Consider the following 21,832-nt stretch of genomic DNA (forward strand, 5'->3'; position numbering starts at 1 on the left):
ATGATATATAATACAAAACATTATCTAACAAAAAAACATAATCAAATTTAAAATTTAAGGATTCAAATTCCAAAATATTTTACTTCATTTTATTTCATTATTATTTTTTTAATATTACTATCATATATCCTAATTTTCAATTTAGGAATAATTTTTTAATATAAAATAAGAAATGATAATTAACATATCTATTTGATAAAATTTTTATTTTATTTTATCTATTTGATGAAATTGTATCAAATGAAAGAATCGTTTCCAAAATTATATATTCTTTTTTTAAACCTTTATTAAATTCATACCGTAATTGCAAAATCTTTCCTTACAATCAATCCTTACAAATTTACTTTCGCTTAAAATTACCTTCTTTATAAAATACATTGCTGTCTCAAGCTCTTCACATAATTTATTTTCATATTAATTTTTCCTAGTCTTAACTGTCTATGAAAGAAGAAAATATTCCTGTTAAAGATGCCATAATAGTTCGTTTATTTACATAAGAAAATAAGATTTGTCGAAGAAACGAGCCAAGTTGTGAAACAATTTTCGTTTCGAAGAGTTCGTTCAGGGGTTGGAACGGATAATGGAGGGAGGGTGATGGTGACATAAATATTCGGAGGTTGCGCATCGTGGTCGACGTATCAGTTGCCGAGCCGAGGGAGGCGAGCAAGTAGTGGCGAAGGAATACGAGGAAACCCGGATTCGCGTGCAAACTCAGTGTGAATCGTGCTCCGCACGAGTGTTCGTCCAGTCTGGTCGGAAGGGTGGTGGAACTTAATCGCGGGAGAACATTGGGCGGTGAGTTTAAATCGAATCAATCTCCGTGGAATAATCCGTGATTGGATCAAATCTAGAACTTGAAGGAATGGTGGTATCTACGACGAGAAAAATTTTTTTGGAGTGATTTTGTGAATTTAGTTAGATTTTAATAGAAGAATTTATATGTATAAAATATAGAGTGGATATGATCAAATTATTTTCGTTATTGATGAAGTTGCCGAAATTTTTATTATATATATAGATTTTATTGTTAATATATAAATAATATAGTTTTGAAAAAGCTTTCAGATGAACGTATAATTTTTTTTTAAATGTGCTATTAATTCCAAAAGTATTCAGTTATATTAGATATTCGGTATATTTTATAGAAAATAAAAAAAAAATAGAATTTACAATGAAGAATGATATGTTAAAATGTAAGTACGAAATATTCAGATTGAATATTTTTAAGATTATGTACATACTACGTATATATTTTCTAAAAATAAATTTTCAAAGTTATATTCTCTTTCTTTATTAAATAAGAGAAATGTTTGTTTTTAAATTTCATCTCGATATTTGTTAACTGATAAATAAGAAGAGTTATGAGCTTAAAAAAAGTAAAAAAAATAATCTTGAACATTAATTAGATAAAAAAATGTAGAAAAAATCAAATATTATCTTTAAAGATTTTTTGATTGATCCATACTATATAATTAATCCATTTTATAAAATTCATTATGGAATACAAAATTCATTGAGGATTTTTAATTCATAAAAAAATTTTGCACATAAATCATGTTTTCTTAATAGCATTTTTCCACTCTTCCGCATTTTAAATCACTATAAATTTGTCTTAAATTTTAATTCATACGTTTTTGATGATTTGTTTTGCTTTTTTGATTATTTTTTCTTTTTTGTTATTTGGTTTCCGTCGTTTCGAAGATTCAAATGAAACTTGTTGCTTTAGGTGAATGAAAGATGAAATTCGGAATAGAAAAGTAAAATGAAAGTTTTTATTTTTGATTATATTTTACTTTCAAAAAAAACTTTGGAATATATCGATCATATTTATTGTTGGTTAACAAATATAACCAGAAAAAATGAAATTTTTGAAAATTTGTTTAAAATTTTGTGACAAAAAAATATTAATTTACAAAAACTTTTTTTTCCTTGTAATATAACTAATGATCTTGAAGATTATAAAAAAAATATTAATTATGTATATTATTCAATATTATAAGAATTTTATTTATTTCAAAATCAATGAATTTGTTTTTTTTTTGTATATTAATGAATTGATATACAAAATTATATAAAGTAAAAAATTAAAAATTACATTATGTATTAATTATTAAATATTATAAAATATTCATTGTCATATTTTATTGAAAATATATTTAATTGTCATCTAAACTTTATTTATCTTATTTCTATCTTAATATTTTAGCATAGTAATAAGACAATGCTTGTTAGGTATATAATAATTTCATGTGTTAAATATAATAATTCAGAATGAATAGAGTTCTCTCTTCGTTTTCTCTCTTTGTTTTCCTTCTTTGTTTCCTCACCTTCACTTTATGATGGCTTTTGCATCTATTATTCAAAACTTGCAGATTATCTTACATCTCTAATCAATTATATAATATTTTCCTACTTTTATTTGTCCATTATATTCATTATATTTTAAATCCCATAAAAATATAAAATAAATCTGAACAAATGATATTGTTTTCTAAATTAATTACAATAAAGTTTTCTGAATTAATTATTCTTTGCATTAAAATATTTTATTATATTCAAGAAATTTCTTTTCCTATATAAAATTTTTTTTATTGATAATCGATAAAAATTTAAATTATTAAAATATAATTTGATATATATATTTGAAAAATAAGTTTTTATATATTTTGTCAATAAATAAAATATATGGTAATAATAAATTATATAAAATAAAATTTTCTTAGAAATGAGATTTTAATTATGATTTAATTTATAAATAAAAATAAAAAAAAATTTTGTTTAAAAATTATTAAAATAAATAACAAAAATATAAAAACGAAATTTTATAAATTGATTATTTCTTACAATTTTATATATTTTATTAATGAATATTTTATAGTGCTAAAATTATTTTCTTAGATTAATTATTTTCTGAGTTTTCAATTATAGCTCAACTTATTAAATTTATTAAAAAAGAAAATAATAAAAAAAAATTTTTTTATTTTAAAATTATTTAAATGAATCAAAAAAAAGTTCGATGTATAAATTAATGATTTTCAAAAATTTTATATATATATTTTAAGAATAAATATATTTATTAGAATAATAAAAATATTATTTTATTTATATTTATTAGAGTAATAAAAATATTATTTTATTATGAACTTGAGTTTTCGATCATAATTTAATTTATCAATAGGAATAAAAAAAAAATTGCTTTGTTTAAAAATTATTTAAATAAATGACAAAAAAATAAGAATGGAGATGCGATATTTCGATTAATAATTTTCTAAAATTTCTTAGAAAATTGGATAAAAATAATTAGTTCTAATATTTCACGAATTCTTCTTTTAATATTCATAGTAAAGAAAGCGAGAAGAAAAAAGTCGAAATAGGTTGATGTGTGTAGCGGCATATTTTTTATTCATGTATTCATTTCAAAGTTACGTACCTCACCGATCAGATACAAGTTGATAACCCGTTTTTCGTCCTTTTATTTCTTTCGCTTATTTTTCTTTTTCTATTTTTCCGTCTCTTACACTTTTACGTTCGTTCTTTTTCTTTGGCTTGAATATTTTTCATGCAGCTCAGGCAATGATGAATTTCCTCGTCGTGAAATTAATAATACGAGGATAATAAAAATTTATAATGGTTAACGTTTTCATCAAAAACTTGTCCAAATTTAGCCTGTAAAAAAAATTTGAAATTATATGTTATATTTGTACTATATATTTTTTTATATTGTAATTTCTTTATATATTCTAAATAATTTATATTGTAATTTCTTATATATAATAGTTTTATATTTTAGAAAAAATAATATGAATTATATAATAATATTTATATATTTGAAATTATTGTTTTTTGAAGGGAATAATGCTTTATTAATAATGAAGATTTAATAATAAAGAATAATAAAAAATAATGTAAAATAAATCTAATATATTTTTAATTACTTAAATCTAATAGTTCTAACTAATATAAAATTCTGTAATATTAACTTTTATTAAAAGTGCATATATATGATAATTTAAATCTCTAAAATATCTTTTGGAATAGAATAAAATTATCAAAAAATATATATTTATGTAAAATCTAAAGATACAAATATATAAAAATATTTTTGGAGAATTAATTTTAAAAGTAAAAATAAACATAAAAGTTAGTATACAAAATCGGAGCTCAGTTATTAAGTTATAAACAATTGAAATTTATTGGATGAAGCAATATATTAAAAGAATCAAATTATTCTATCTCTATTACTCACCATGGTATTCTATTCCAATCTCACTTCATTTAATATAAATTTAATTTGCTTATAACTTAATAAGTCTCGATTAATTTATTTTTATATATCAATTTTTTGATCTCTAGAAATTTTTTATAATATTATTGAAAATATTAATATTTTATATGAAACATACATGTATAATATAAAAAAAAAATAATATAATATAATAAAATATAAAATTATGAAAATTTTGAATATTCAAATATTATACACGAAAATTAAATATACAGTAAAAATATTAAGAAAAAAATAACGTGTTAGTATTCTTAATTATCAACAGTTTATAAAAGAGCAATTAATTTTCAATTTTTATAAAATATTCAATAATATGAAGATTTAAACAATTGACTAATTTATTGAAAAATAAAAAAAAATAAAGACAAATATATGATAGAATTCTCAGATTTTATTATATTGGGTTGGCAACTAAGTAATTGCGGATTTCACTTATCGATATGATCACTCATAATCGATTCGGATCGTCACAGTACAACTCGTGAGATTGCAGAGAAGCTTCATGTATCACATACATGCATTGAAAACCACTTAAAACAACTTGGCTATGTTCAAAAACTCGATACATGGGTTCCTCACGAACTGAAAGAAAAGCATTTAACGCAACACATTAACAGCTGCGATTTGCTAAAGAAACGTAATGATAATGATCCATTTTTAAAACGACTAATAACTGACGATGAAAAATGGGTTGTTTACAACAATATCAAGCGGAAAAGATCGTGGAGCAGGCCACGTGAACCAGCTCAAACAACATCAAAAGCTGGTATTCATCAAAAGAAGGTTTTGTTATCAGTTTGGTGGGATTACAAAGGAATTGTCTATTTTGAACTCTTACCACCCAACCGAACGATCAATTCTGTTGTCTACATTGAACAACTAACGAAATTAAACAATGCAGTTGAAAAAAAGCGGCCCGAATTGACAAATCGAAAAGTGTTGTATTCCATCATGACAATGCAAGGCCACACACATCACTCGGCAAAAATTATTGGAGCTTGGTTGGGATGTTTTGCCACATCCACCATATAGTCCTGATCTTGCACCATCTGATTACTTTTTGTTTCGATCTTTACAAAACTCCTTGAATGGTAAAAATTTCAATAATGATGATGATATCAAATCGTACCTGATTCAGTTTTTTGCTAATAAAAACCAGAAGTTTTATGAACGTGGGATTATGATGCTGCCTGAAAGATGGCAAAAGATCATTGATCAAAATGGGCAACACATTAGAGAATAAAGTTATTTAGTTCCATGAAAAAATTGTCTTTGATTTTCTAAAAAAAATCCGCAATTACTTAGTTGCCAATCCAATAGAATATAGTTTTCAGAAATATTTACGACTTGTTCTCAAAAGATGAGGAATGAAACGAACATTGAAGAATAAGATTGAACGGATGAATCCGTGAAAAGTTCTTGTAGCAATCATGAATCATCTCGAAAGAATTGAAATATAAAGATCTTTATGACTTTTCTTCCCTCCAATATTTATGAATCGAATCCCAATTCATCAGATTAAAAAGCATTTATTCAATTTATCATTATCAAAAATTACAGAAAAATCAAAATTTTATTTTTAAATTATAATAATTTATAAAACTTGAATTCGAAATTTTGTAAAATTTTTTAAAATACTTATTTTTCTTTTTATTTTTTTTTTTCCTAAGAAATTTTAATAATCTTTTCTTTTCTGTTTGAAATTCTTCAAATTCAGATTAATAGACAATAAGTTAATAGTAATAATAATATTTATTTTTTTTATAAAAGTTAAATTTTTATTTTTATTTTTTCTTTATAAAAACTTTTTTGTATATATAAAATTGAATGAATTAAAAAAAATGAATAATTTAAATACAAAGATTGATTAATTAATTTATTACTAAGTAAAAATTAAGTAAAAATAAATTGTCATCTTACATATTACTAAAAATTTTAATTATTAAAAGTTTTGAGGTTTAAACGAAACTTTTAAATTTTCAAAAAATTTCAAAAGTTTCAAAATTTCAAATATTATATATCAAAAATTTTTTTTTAAAATTAGATAATAAATTTTAAGATATAATTTATTTTAAAATTAAAAATATAATTTTATCATTTTTATCTTTTACTCGAGAATTGATATATTTAAAAATTTCGTTTTTGCATTAATTTTATTCCAATCAAGAAAGCATTACAATATAATGCAGAGATTGAAACGCAATCCAATTTTGTAGACAGTACGTGTTTGTGATCAATATTAGATAATTTATTATCGAATAATAATAGTTGAATAAACTAGTCAGTGTCTGCCATCGATGATTAGCAAATCGATAATATGATGATAATTAAAATAAATGTTTCACATTAAAACAAATCTATTAAATCGATCTATTGAACATTCAAGTATAAAATATCTCATTTCATTTCGTTTAGAATCTATAAAGCGAAACTGTGGATGCTATATGTCTAAATTAATTCATTTTGTAAAAAATTTTATACAGAACATTCCATGTAATTGAATCGAATTTTATAAAATAAGGATAAAAGATAGAAAAAAATTTCATTTATCAAACAAAATTAAATTCAGTTTTTTGAATTGTAATACATATGTTTGTAAATGATAATCTGAGCTAAAGATGGAAAAGTTAAAAAAGTTTTAAAATCATTTTATTCTAATTTTTTTAAATATTTTATATTATTCTTTTTTAACGTTCAAAATATCAAATTTGTCAAAATGACAGATTTCAGTTTTCTTTTATTATAATTATTGAAAATATATAAGTATTTTTGACAAAATTAATGTCCATTTTAACTATTTTTTTTTCAAATGAAATTGATTTTTTTTGCAATTATTAAAAATTCGTTTTAACAAAATTAATATTCATATTTACTTCTAGCATTAATTATACATATAATAATTTCTATCATTTTCTTTCAATTGTGCTTCATTTTACTATTACAAAATTTAATCTATATTTCTAAAATATGTATAAAATTATAAATATATTATTAAAATATCAATTAATTAAATATCTAAAATAAAAGAAAAGAAAATAATTTTTTGATAAATTTTCTTTAATATTTATTATTATTATATATAATATATTATACATATATATTATGTATTTCTTACAAAAAAATTATTTTTCATGCAAATATTGTATTTACAATTTTATTATGGAATAATAAATTATTATGGAATACAGGCTAAAATATATATTATTTATATAATATTAAATATCATTGTGAAAAAAATAAAAAATATGATCAAAAGTGAAAAAAATATTAAAAAAACTAATTTAATTTTTTCATTCGATAAAAAAGAAAAGAAAAGAAGAAAGAAAGAAAGAAAGAAAGAAAGAAAGGAAAGAAATAGAAATATATATTATTATGAAGTGTTTTAATTTCGATCAAAAAATATTCAGATCTATATTCTTTTTTTTACGGAATAAAACTTCGTGTTATGCAAGCAGAGAATAGGAGAAAATATTACGCTTCGTGTCTTGGCTTCAAAGAAGTGAGATAACATATTATACTTTTAAGGAAAAAACTCATATAATTAATCTTCATTAGAAAATATTAAGAAAAAAACAAAATAAATTTTGTTACACTTGAATGATCAAATTTTTCAGAAAAAGAGATAGGTGGAGAAGCAAAGTTTCCTCGAGAGATTAAAAAGTGACCGAGAGAGGAATACAGTAATACTAAGCCTTTGTATCTCGATCTGTCTGGAAATTAATATAGCATTCAGCATTGATTTTGTATACATAACATGGAATTATCTTATGTTTGTTTATTGATTATGGATTATATGATGAATTTCTATTACTTTGAAATCATGAATTCATTATTTCGTTGAAATTTTGTATGTTATCAAAATGTTAAAATTGTTGAAATTATTGATATTTATATCTACAAGTTTGTATGTATCTTTTTTTTCTTCTAGTAGTATTATATAACGCAGCAATATTTTTCTGATAGTATTATATAATTATTATTATATAATTAGTATTATTTTGAAGGAATTTTCGTTTTTAAAAATATAATAAAAAACCAAAAAGATGCAATAAATTATTTAATAAAATTTTCATTTTTTTTTCATATAATATATATTTAAGTTTTATATATATTATGTTATTTCTTTCTTAATTATGTCTGTCATCTTATATTAGAATATTAATAATTTTTTATGAATCTATTTTTTTAGTTATTTTATTTTGGTAATAATAAATTTCGCAATAATTTAAAATAATTCGCAATTGATATATAATGATACTGATGAATTGAAAAGAAAAAATCGAAAAAAAAAAGAATTTTTTTTTGAACCTATAAAAATGAACAATATAATATTTTTATAAGTTGAGATATAATAATTTAAAATTTGTATAGATATAACAATTATAGTAAAAAGAAAGCAAAAAAAAGAGATAGCGAAGCATTTGATTTGAAGACAAAAAATATGCAACGAAAAAAGACAAATATAACTTATTTTATTAATTATAATATAAATTACATATGAACGGTTCAAAATCTGTATAAGTCAATAAACATTAAAATTCAAATAATTAAGATTTTTAGAAATTAATTAAAAGATATTAAAAGATACTAGTAGTAATGAAAATATAAAAGAATCTATTATTTATATTCACATCTATAATTTGATATTTTATATATTTTAAAATATGAAAAAATGAACATTATAATTCTAATATTAGTATTAATTAGTTGTTTGTATTCTAAAGAAATAATTATGTCTTATAATTGTCTATATTAATATTGTAATTTTATTATTAATTCTATTTTTTTGGTTTAGGATCAAGCAGTTAGAAAGACAACAATTATATATTACATAAATGAAGTAAATAGTATAATCTTATTAAAAAAAATAAATTATTTAATATATTATTATATTTACGAACAAAAAATATTACAATTAGAATAATAAATAGTTCATTAGACACATTTAAGTAAAAAAAATTTTTAATATAAAGAAAAATATAAATTGTTATAAATACTTTTATTGTTTCAAATTTTACAAAATTGTACAATATATGAAATAAATGAAAAAAATTATTATAAAAATAGAATAAATAAAATTTATTTAAAAATTCATAATATAATATTAAAAAAATTAATTTTAAACGTTAATAGATGAATAATCATATATCTAAAAATGGCAACTATCTGATTGATTTAATAAGAATTTAAATGTTTTAATGAAAATTACCAAATTTTATATATAATTTAATTATATATATAATTTTATATAATTTAAAAACTATCAGTTAAAGACAATTGTTTTTAAATATTGTAAAAAAATTATTATTATGTTCATCATATTCAAAATTATTATTATATTATCATATTCATCTTTTTATATACAACTTTTTGTATAATCTTTTTACAATACTCCTTTTACAATACAATACTTTATTAATGTTGATGATCAATATTTCGAATATAATATTTAAAAAAAAATTGATGTAATCGTGCTTTCGTGAATTTGCTTAATTTTATGTTATAGATTTTTTATATTATATATATCTTAGCTATCTGTTCAACATAATAAAAATAAATAACTATATAAACTTCGAATCTGCTAAATTATTTTATCTATAAAAAACATACCTATATCGATATGACTATACAATCATTATTTTTATATTAAACAATTTTTATTCAAAAATTTTTCTTTAATTATTAATTTTTTATTTAAAATTATTAATTTATTTAAAATATTTTTCAAAAAGATAATTTTCATTATATCATCTTATGTATGAGAATTTTGAATATATGTGAAAGTAAAGTGATTTTAGTAATTCGATGATTTGTCAAATAAAATTTTAATAATAAGATTTTTTATTTATTTTTAATTATGTTGAACATGTTTCGAGAATAAATTCGACTTATATTGCTACATAATTTTGATGAAATACCATCAATGAAAACTCAATAAATTTTTATTTACTTTATTGTTAAACTGATTATAATTCTACCAATTTCTTTCAGCTCGAAAGGATTTTCACATGATCGCCATTATATTTTATTGTATTATTTATCTGAAGATTAAAAAGTACTTCTGGACAATCGTATTAATTAAGGAAATTTGATGCAATTGATTGGCAATATTATTGTCTCAAAACATTGTCAATTATTGAATTGCTCGTTACGAAGTATTATATACGAATTATACGATAAGAAATTATAATATGATTAAAAATATAAAAATATGTATATATTATTATATGTATATGTAATAACATATAACGATTATTATTGATATAAAATAAATATGAAAATAAATATTAAGTAATAATTGTTGTATTAAGTAATAATTTGAAGAATAAATAGTAGGGTAATACAAAATGAGAAGAAATTTTTTAATTACTTTTAATTATTTTATTCTTTAATAAAATTCTATAATTAATGTCTAAATTTGATTAACAAATTTTTTATAGTATGTATAAATCACTACTTAGAAATTATTATTTTCATTGATTTAAAAAATATTTATTAATAATTTATAGTAACATTGAAAAAATAAATCGGAAAAAATAAAAATAAAATTTTTTAAGAATAAAATTCGATGTTTTATTTTCAAATAAAATAAGTTCGAAAAATTTCCAACTAAAACTAAAATTGCTTATTTCCGATTACATACAAATATATTATCGATAGTAATTAAATATATACGTAAAAAATATATACGTGAAAATAAATAAAAAAGATAGAAATAGATAAAATTTTAAGTTCCTAAATTTAAGTTTCTTTAAAGTTTTTTTTTAAAAAAAAATTGAATATATTTAATCAAAGAATCATATAATCAGCAAATTTTTAAGTTTTTTTAAAAATTAATTTTTAATTGAGAAAAATATTATTTTATATTTTTTGCTTATTTTTTTGCTAATTATTGTTTTTTTGCTTATTATTTGCTAAAGTAACTATCTATTGATAATTTATTCATATCTTATCCGGAAATAACCAATTTTAATTATATTTTTCAAACTTTTCCCTGAAAATGAAGTCATAAAAAATTTTATATTTTCGATTTATTTTTTCATAGAATCATTTTCAATTTAATTATACCAGTATTTCTACATATTTTTCGTTTATTTCAACTTATTAACTTAATCTAATACTTATCTAATTTAACTTAATCTAAAATTTTTTCTGCTTTTGAATTAGAATGAAAAAATTTTAAAGTTGTTTTATTCGAAAATGAAGTTTCAAATAAAAAAATTTTATTTCATATTTATTTCATATTGTATCACAAGTTTTAGGACATTTTATATATCTGAGGAAATTTATATTTTCAATTAATATTTCTTGTAATAGAAACATATCTTTCTCAAAAATAAATTATAATCCATCCATTTTTTGTAATCCATTCGCAAGATTTCATTGAAATTATCTTTAAAATTAATTCTATGATAGCTATCAACATTTGTAACTTTGTAATTCGACTAAATTTTGTAATGTATTTTAAACAAAATTTTTTCTTTCTTAATTTTTTCAATCTTTAATGAAATCAATGAAATTTTCACGGAAGAAAATGAAATTATTTTAAATAAGAAAAAAAAAAGTTTTTATTTGCTATTTTTTCTTATGATGTTTTCTAAAAACGTTAATTGGTGTGTGTTCATAAAATCATGGATAAAAATGTTAAATCTCTTATAGCTGCACAGCTTCATCATCGTCTAGCAACGGAAGTCGGTCGTCTTTGAAACAGTAATCTAGTTATCAAAACTTTGATTTTCGATTATTTTATATGATATCAAATACAAAACGATGCAATTCATCAAATAATTTCATCATAGCCTGGGTAATCTCAAATATTGATTATTGGAGAAAAATATAATTTTTCCATTCTATTTTATTTATTGACAAACGACAAATGAATATCGTAACTAAAAATTGAAGAATATTATTGCTATTATATTGAGATATTGAAATTAAAATTATTTTTAATTATTATCATTTAATATAGAAATTTCTTATTTCTATTATGTTCTTAATACAAATGTAATTATTTTTTGTTGATTAATTTAAATCTATCGATTGAGATTTTAATCATTCGAATTGTTTTAAAAATTATGAGTAAATTATAGATTTTTATAAATATATATTATATATGTTTTATATATTTTATAATGAATAATATAAATTAATATGTTATACATTTTTCTTCTATTAATTTTATTTATATAATAATGAATTTAAATATTATAAGAAAATTTAATTATATTCTAAATAAAAAAAATAATTTTTTACATATGATATTAAAAATTGGAAAAAATTTAAATAATTTAAATTTATATAAACAATGGAAAATATACACTATTAAAATAATAATATTTTATAGAAGAATTTTTTCAGCTTAATTTATTTTAAATTTTTTTTATTTTATTTTTATTTTAAATTTAATTTATTTTAAACAATAGTAATTTATTAAAAAATCATGAAAAAACTTTTAAATAGTATTATAATTTTATATAGATAAATCTATAAAGTTATCTAATAAAATCTAATAAAATTATTAATGTTTTGCAAATATGTAGCTTGACATATATTTTTAATAACATATTTTTTACATACTAACTGAATATTTGATTTAATATATAATAATATAATTATAACATAAAAATTCGCAATTTATCATAAGGCATAAACGATTATGATAAACAAAATATTTATAAATGAAAAATTAAAAAATAAAAAATTTTGATTGAATGATAGAATTAAAAATGGGTAAGAAAAGTTCTAACTATAAATATTCATGAACAGAAATATATATTTGCTATTATATGAAAACTATATGTATTTTTTTACAAAATTTTTAATTAAACTTTTTATTTATCTTGTATATTATATATATCACTTATTATTTTATCTTGTAAATACTGAATCTTTTATTGGTTCTTATTACTTTATTATTTTATTTTGAATTTTTAGAATTATTAATGATAATTCCAAATAGAAAATTATATTTAATTCAAAATAGAAAAGTACATTTTCTTTATAAATATAATTATTTTAATTTTCATTATTGCATATTTATTGTATTGAAACATTTTTAAAATAATGTTTTTATTAATAATTATAATAATATATTAAAATGTTATGTAATATATTTACAAATAATATCCAATTAAATTTCGTGTTACGAATTTATAAAAATATAATATTATATTTAAAAATATTAATATTATATCTGAATAAAACTCATCATAATTAATCATAAAAAAAAAAATATTAAATGAAAAAAAATAATATTTTAAAAATTATAATTATATAATTTTTTCAAAATTAGAAATTGTATTTATAATGCATGACATTTTGATATAAATTAAAGATTAATATCATTCTTTATTAATACCATTTTGAAGCAAAAAGAATTCAATTTCTTTCAACAAAATACTTTTTTTATGTACCAATATCAAAGAATCAATGTGACATTTAATATCTAATCGAAATTTTCATTATTTATTGAATCTTAGTTTATAATAAACTATTTATGTAGAATAAGCAATATTAATAATTGAAACGCTTGTGAAAATTTAAGTTATTACAAATTTTTATATTATCTTTGTATCAACATTATATCAATATCACATCAGTATTATTCAGAATTGCAATATGACACAATGATTTATAATTTTATTTCAAATCATTATATCCATATCAAAATAAATATAGATATAAAATATACTATATATGTATATATTGAGCAAACATTTTCTTTTTCATATATTTTTATTTTTTTTATTAAATCTTTTTCTATATTTTATTATGAATTTAAAATTAGTATTATTTATATCAATAATAATATTACTTATTCATTCGATAAATTTTTGACGAAAAAATTTTTTAAGATATTTTATTATTTTTTAGTTTTACTTTTATAAAACATTAATGAATCCAAACTTTTGATTGGTATAAGATCAGACTAATTCTTGATTTTCTAAAAGTTTGACTATATGCAAAATATAATAGATTACATACAATTATTTTTTTTAAAAGATTTATTTTTATACATTATTTTACACATCAAATTGAAAAATTTACGGTCATAATTAATATTAATTAGCAAGATTCATGCAAAGAAGCGTTTTGCCATTTCATTTACATAATCCGATCTTGGATCGGTTTACTTATTGTCGTATTTCTAACAATGTTTATCGGAAACTTAATCTCGATTAGTAATAGTAGAGAAATATCACAAATAGATTAGGTGTTTTATATTTTGAGATCCATTATAATTAATCGGATTAATTTTATTTTCTTTAGTCTAATAATTCATGATAATAGATTTTTAATGGTTTTGATGTTTGTAAAAACTAGAGAACATGTAAATGAATATATATTTTTGAAATTAAATTTTTTGAAATTTTTTTTTATCTCTTATTAGAAATGTTTGAAAGATTATGGAATCTAATGTTTTTAGAAAAATGAAAAATAAGAAATGGGAAAAGAATTTTAAATGATTTTTAGAAAATAACTTATGTAAACTATATGTATATATTATATGTATATGTATATGTTATATGTATATATTATAATTGAAATTTATAGATTCTATTTTCATTTTTTTTCTTCTTTTAAACAAAAAAGAATATTAGATAATGATTTAAAAATTGAAGAATACTAAAAAGTGAAAAAAAGAATTTCAGATGACTTTTTAATAAATATGATATATCATAATTGAAATACATATGAATATTATTGTGTTTTTCTTTTTAGATTTGTTTTCTTTCTAATTTCTTCGAAATGTTACAAAATTTTATAAAGAATTTATGAATTTCGGATGATCTTTAAAAAATATAATGTTTATTTATTATATTATAATTTGAATATATTATATATAATATGGAATATTGTTATATATAAGGAATTTTATTACTTTAAGAAACTTAGAATGAACCTGTAATTATTATAGTATACATTATATATAATAGTAATTATTAATAATATAAATTAATTATGATTTTAAAATTTTTACTTATAATTAAAATACGAATACATTGAAATTTTTTAATTTCTATTAATTAACAATATAAAATATATGTAAATATTATTATTCATTGTTTTTTATTTTGATTTGTCCATTCATTATCAATTAATGTTCATCATTACTATTAATGTAAAATTATTTAAAGAAATCTTTTCTTCTTCTTCTTCTTGTTCTTAGAAATTATTATTATAAAGTATCATATCATTATCAAAACTTATTATCTTACGTGATCTATCTTATATTTAAGAAACGAGACCATTAAATAAATAGAATTTGAAATTCCTATTTCTTAAATGGATGTTAATTACTCAGTTATTCAATATCATTTCCTTCGTAACAAGTTATTTGAAACTTAATTGTTTGCTTTGTGATATCAATTATATTATTGTATCTCTTATTGTAAATTATTATTTTAACTTTAACCCTATAGGTGAAAATCTAATTTATGAAAATAATCATTTTATCATGATCATTAATTTATTATACATAAAATACAATTTTAATATTGAGAATTGTTAAGAATTAAATAGATTTATTTATTAATAATGGAAAAGAAGAGATTTATTTAATTTAAAATTTAATAAATAAGAATTATTGTAAATAAATAACTTAGTGCTAACATAAAAGAATATAATAATACAATAATGTATAAAATAAAATTAAAAAAATATTTACATCTAAAATCATGAAGAATTAACAGTTAACTTTATACAGTAAAAAATAAAGAGATTTAAAATATCATATAATAATTTAAAAAAAAGAGAAAAATACTTAATCAGCGTACGTATAATACGTATAGCTTCGCATCTTATGTAAAATGAATAATATAAATACTTTTTACATATCAATACTTTTGTATATACAAGTAATTAATATTATAATTATAATATTTCTAGGAAATAATTAAGAGCAAGAAAAAAAAAACAAAAAAATGAAAATTTTAATATCAAAAGAAAATATCAACATTTTTTTATATAATTTCTCAGTTAAAAGTTTAAAATCATTTTTTCAATTGTGTTTATACACATCGAGTTTATTGCTAATTTTATTATTAATTTGAATTTTATTGTTAATATTAATATCAATTTTAATCTGATTTTTTTTTAATTTCTCGAATTCTAAATAATATTTTTAATAATTCCAAACATTTGATTGAAAATGTATTTTTTCTCACAAATTTTCTCCAATAATACATATTTATTATTGTACGAATGATTTGCCATTGCATCAATACTTCTTTCTCGATATATTCCAAAGGATCGTCTTCCATTTTATCCGTGTTTCGACTCGATACTTTTACTTTTTCATGCATTATTTCAATTATCAATTTATAATCACGCACTTAATTCAAAAAATAAACATACAAAAACATAAAACACGGAAATTGGATGTGTCAAAGTTAATTTTGATTATCAGTGAACACCAGGCAATGATTTCCAACTTATCTGCTCGCACACGTATTGATATCTCGGTAATACCCTCTTTTGTACATACGTAACACGCAATCTTCTCGTTATCCTCAAAACTGACCGGTCAGAGATCTATAGATGAGATTAAAATCCAATGATTATGGTTACGAAAGCGGCTTACGAGCATGTAAATTATGAGCTAGTTTCAAATAATACAATCAAAGATTACAGATAGATTTCTATTAAAATATTTATTTATAAAAAGTATTTTTATTTTCAATTAAGAATGATTTTCTTCAAAAAAAGAATTTTATTTATTTTAGCGAAATACTTAATCTAATTTATCAGTACTCAAAGAAAATTCTTCATTTTATTGTCACTTTTTAATATGAATCGAAAATAAATAAATTATTTTAAATTTGGTATTATAAATTATAAATCTTATCATCTTATAAACAACAATTCGATATTGAAAAATTTACTTTAATATGTTCGAAATATATATATAATGCAATATATACGTTATAGAAATTTCTTATTCTATGACAATTGATATATACAGTGAATTTTTAATACAGTGAAATATGAAAGATGAAAAAATTTGTCCACATATTCAGTTTTTTTTTCGAATACGTATTCTTCATAGAAGTGTTGTTATCAATGTAAACCATTTTGAATTTCGATATATTTTCGACATTTTATATTATTTTTTGTACTCATCGGAAATCAATACCTGCCATCGGGAACTTCCTTCGATTTTCTTAAATGTCTTAATATACAATTTAAAAAGCCAAACAAATTGCTGCAACTTACTTAAAACATAAGAATTACTAAATCATACAAGGACTGAGAATTATAACAATACATAAATTACATGAAAATTATTTTAAGAAATTCAAATTAATATTTAAGAAAAAAATTTTTCTTCATTATATTTTTACATTTTCCAGTTTTTATTATTAATGGTTGACTTGTTCATTGATGATTAATTTGTAATTAATATATTGAAATAATTTGTATTATTTAACTTAATTAGTTAATCTAAAATAATATTAGTTAATCTAAAATAATAAATGAATTTTGAGTCAATAATTTTATTATTGATTGAATTTTACATCATTATTCTTAATTATCTTTATTCTTAATTCTTTATATAAGATGTAACTTTCGATATTAGTTTTTATAAAAAAAAATCAATTAACATTAAATAATAAAAATAAAAAAAAATATTTTTTAAAAACAGAAATAATGTTCTCCAATTTTCTATTTTTCTTTCTCTTCTTTTTTTTCTTTTTTTTAAATTGTATTATCAAAAACTTATGTATTTTGAGAAATTTTATTTATATATTATATATCAAGAATTTTATTGGCTGTGTTTAATAATAAATCATTGATTTACGAATGGATGGGTTTATAATTTCACTATTATTTATTTATAATAAACAGAAATTCTTATGTATCTTTGGAGTATATTTTAATTGAAACTCGAATATTTTTTTCATTTTTTGTTAATAACTTTCTTTTAATAAAAGAATCGCATTTGTTCCTCTTTTATAACAATAAAAGTTTCTTTTAAAATTAAGTTTTAAATATTATATTTATTTTCATGCGTATCGCTAATATGCTAAATTTTCAAAATCAATATTTCAAAAATTGTCATCAAGATAAACATTTTTAGATTTACATTTAAATTATTATTATTTTAAAAGAATAAAGCAAAAATTTGTTTAAATACTTTTTATAAAATATTTTCTATGAAATATTTTTATGTAATGATTATGTTGATAATAATATTCGTTATAAACAAATAAAAATATAACTTTCTTAGATTATTAAACAAAAAATGAAAATTATTGATAGTGAATGAAATATATACATTTTATTGTATAATAAAATTGTACTTTTTTTGCAAATCATTTCTACAATAAAACAGATTAGATTAGGTTCGAGTTTATAAAATGTAAATTTTTTTTAGATATTGCCAATGTCATCATTCAGTATCTTTATTCTGATAAAATATATGTTATAAAATTGTGTTATAAAATTAACAAATTTCAAATCATAAAACAATATGTGAGTATAATTGATTTCCCAATATATTTCAATGTTCTATATTCGACATGTCGGATATTGATTAAATACAAAACAAGAAATCGATAATCGACATTTCAAATGACATGTAATGATTGTAAAAGACGCATAACTCGTTTTTCCACGGGAAATCAAATAAAACTTTCCGATTGAATGGTAGAAATAGAAGCAATAAAAATCGCATTGGATAGCAATAACAGCACAATCGATAACGATTGTCACAGTTAAATTAATATCAATTCTTCTCTATTTAATCTCTTTATTTCTTAAAATTTTATATCGAATATTTTTCGATTGTGAAAAGCGATATAAAAATGAAAAATAGAAATGAAAAAAAAAAAAAGAAAAATATGATGAAAAAATCAATTTATGTTACATTATAAAAAACAAATAGCGATACTAATCTCATTTTTCCTTTCGTTTTCTTCATTCCATCTTTTATTAATTTTTGCGGAACTTTGAATTTTTTTATCAAGAATATTAAAGAATATAATTATTCATTAAATAAAATGCGACAATCATAATAGAGATATTAATTTTAACATTAATACATGATAATTAATTTTGTGTCATAAAAAACATTTTGTCAAATATTAAATTACATAATATATGGAATGAGAAAAAGAAAAAGAAAAAGATATTTTTTTGCGTAATATAATTTTTTTAATATTTAAGTAATAGAAAGAAAGAAAATACTAATGTTTTCATATATTTTATCGCTTGAAGAATGCTATTGTTTCGATTACAGACACCATTTTATTCGATTAGAAAAATTCCTTTCCTTTAAATATTTGAATAATCCCTATCGAGTCATTAAAAAAAAAAGTTAGAAAATATAAAACAGATGAAAATTTAAAAAATGATACTAATAATTAAAATAAACTCAAAAATTAATATATAAAAATCTTGGAGTTTGTCTTATTATATTATTTAAAATTTATTATTAATATTATTTTTTAAATTATATTATAATTTAATTTTGCATTACATGAAAATCAGATAGTCTTCTTTCTATCTCGTTTTATTTAATGCAAAAGAAAAAATTATTTAAATGTGCTTGATAAATTTCAAATTAATGAATTTAGCAAATATATTAACTTTTGTATTTCTTTTAATTTTTAAAATCATCCTTTAAATTTTCTATCTAGTTTATTTTTAATTATCGATTATCAAAATATTATCGATAAATTATTGATAATTTTCAATAGATTGATTATATCATTAAGATATCGTATACAAATAGGATTTTTAATTTTTCTTTAAAGTTATTATATTAAAGTATAAAAAAATAATATATTCCAATAAAAATAAATAGAGTTGAAATTATATTATACTGCATTTCAGCTATTTTTGTATATTTATATTAGCTATATTTGTATTTTATGTCATTAATATATAAGGATATTTTAAACATATCAAAAATTCAATAAAATATCATTAATTTATAGATAATCGTTATATTATATATAATATATAATATATGATATATAATATATGACATATATATAATAACATTTCTAATAATAACTTTGAATAAGAAAAAATAAAAATTTTAATTATTTTTATCTGTTATCATTTTAACACAATATTATCAATATATCGAAATATCAATAACATATTATTGATATTTATAAATATATATATAATATATATATATATATATATATATATATATATATATATATATATATAATATATATATATATATATATATATATATAATAATATATTATATATATAATATATATATATATATTATATAATAATATATAATATAATAATAATATAATAATATATTATATATAATATAATATAAATTATATATAAATATTATTGATATTTATCAATAACGATATCAATAATATCTTTATAATATAAATATTTGTATTGAATTCGAAGAAATCGCATAAAATATTATTTTCAATAGTAAATAAATAATTCTATTTATTTTGAAGAATTTTGTAAATGAAATATTTTGATGTTTTAATTAAAATATGTTTTTAAAATTATTTAAAAATAAATAAAAGTATTTGAAAATAATATTTTATTTGAAAAATAAAATTAAATCATTTCAATTGTAATATTTATTTTAAATATTATTGTTGAAAAAATAATGATACGAATTCAATATATTTATAAATAAAAATAATTTTTTATTATATTATTATGTATTGAAAATCGTAATAAATTGATTGAATAATTTTCCTAAAATAATTTTTCTATTCTAAAATATTTTTAGAATACACTTTAGTTTCTTGTAATATCTTAATAATAGAAATTCTTAAATTTTAGAATGAATTAAATCACATCAATTCATCGTATTTGTGAATTCACCGATATTTTAAGAAAAATTAAAATTATTTTTTTAGAAATTTATTTTTTTTTTTATTAGATTATTATAATAAAATATTTTAGTTTGTTATTCAAATTTTTAAAATGAAAATATTTTAATTGTTGAAATTTTACATTCTATTTAAAATATCATTTTATTTAAGTTAAATGAGATCTAAGATATTAAATAGTATTTGAAAAATTTATTTTGCCAAAAATTACTAGCTCGAAGTAATAAATCACGACATAGAAGAAAAGGGATCACGTAAAGGAGAACTAGGTAGAATGAAAAATCTTTTGAAAGAGTGAAAAGCTCACAATCACCGAATTACTTGAAATCTTTTGTTTTTAGTGCTCGATTATTCCAGGAGATAGAAATTGCGAAGTGTCGAGGTCATTGTCCAATATTTTTAAGAGTATATTATCTCAAAATTTATGAAACTGAGCCGCGTGACTTTTATGACATATTCTCGTTGTAAATTTGTGTCAAATTTTTTAATACATTTGTAAATTTATGTATTGTAGAATCAGAAATAAGTAAAGTGAGGAATATTCTATAACTCGAAATAAAATGTAAAACAAAAATTTTATAATTGCATTGAATGTTTTGTTTTCCTGAAAAATATATAGTAAGGAATAAAATATTTTTTAAAACATATATAATAACTTTTTAAATTGAATTAAAATTAAATAACTGTTTAAAATTAAATCAAATAATTTGAA

General features: G+C 18.7%; 1 protein-coding gene across 1 annotated transcript in view; it reads left to right on the forward strand.

Moving 5' to 3' along the window:
* Positions 1-666: 666 nt before the first annotated feature.
* LOC552283 overlaps positions 667-21,832 on the forward strand; it is a 34,805-nt gene continuing 13,639 nt past the window's right edge. The window contains exon 1 of the mRNA XM_026440020.1: positions 667-795. The gene's annotated coding sequence lies outside the window, so the exon portion shown is untranslated. The remainder of the gene's footprint in view (positions 796-21,832) is intronic.

Source organism: Apis mellifera, linkage group LG4 (assembly GCF_003254395.2).
Source record: "Apis mellifera strain DH4 linkage group LG4, Amel_HAv3.1, whole genome shotgun sequence".
In the NCBI taxonomy this organism is placed as follows: domain Eukaryota; kingdom Metazoa; phylum Arthropoda; class Insecta; order Hymenoptera; family Apidae; genus Apis; species Apis mellifera.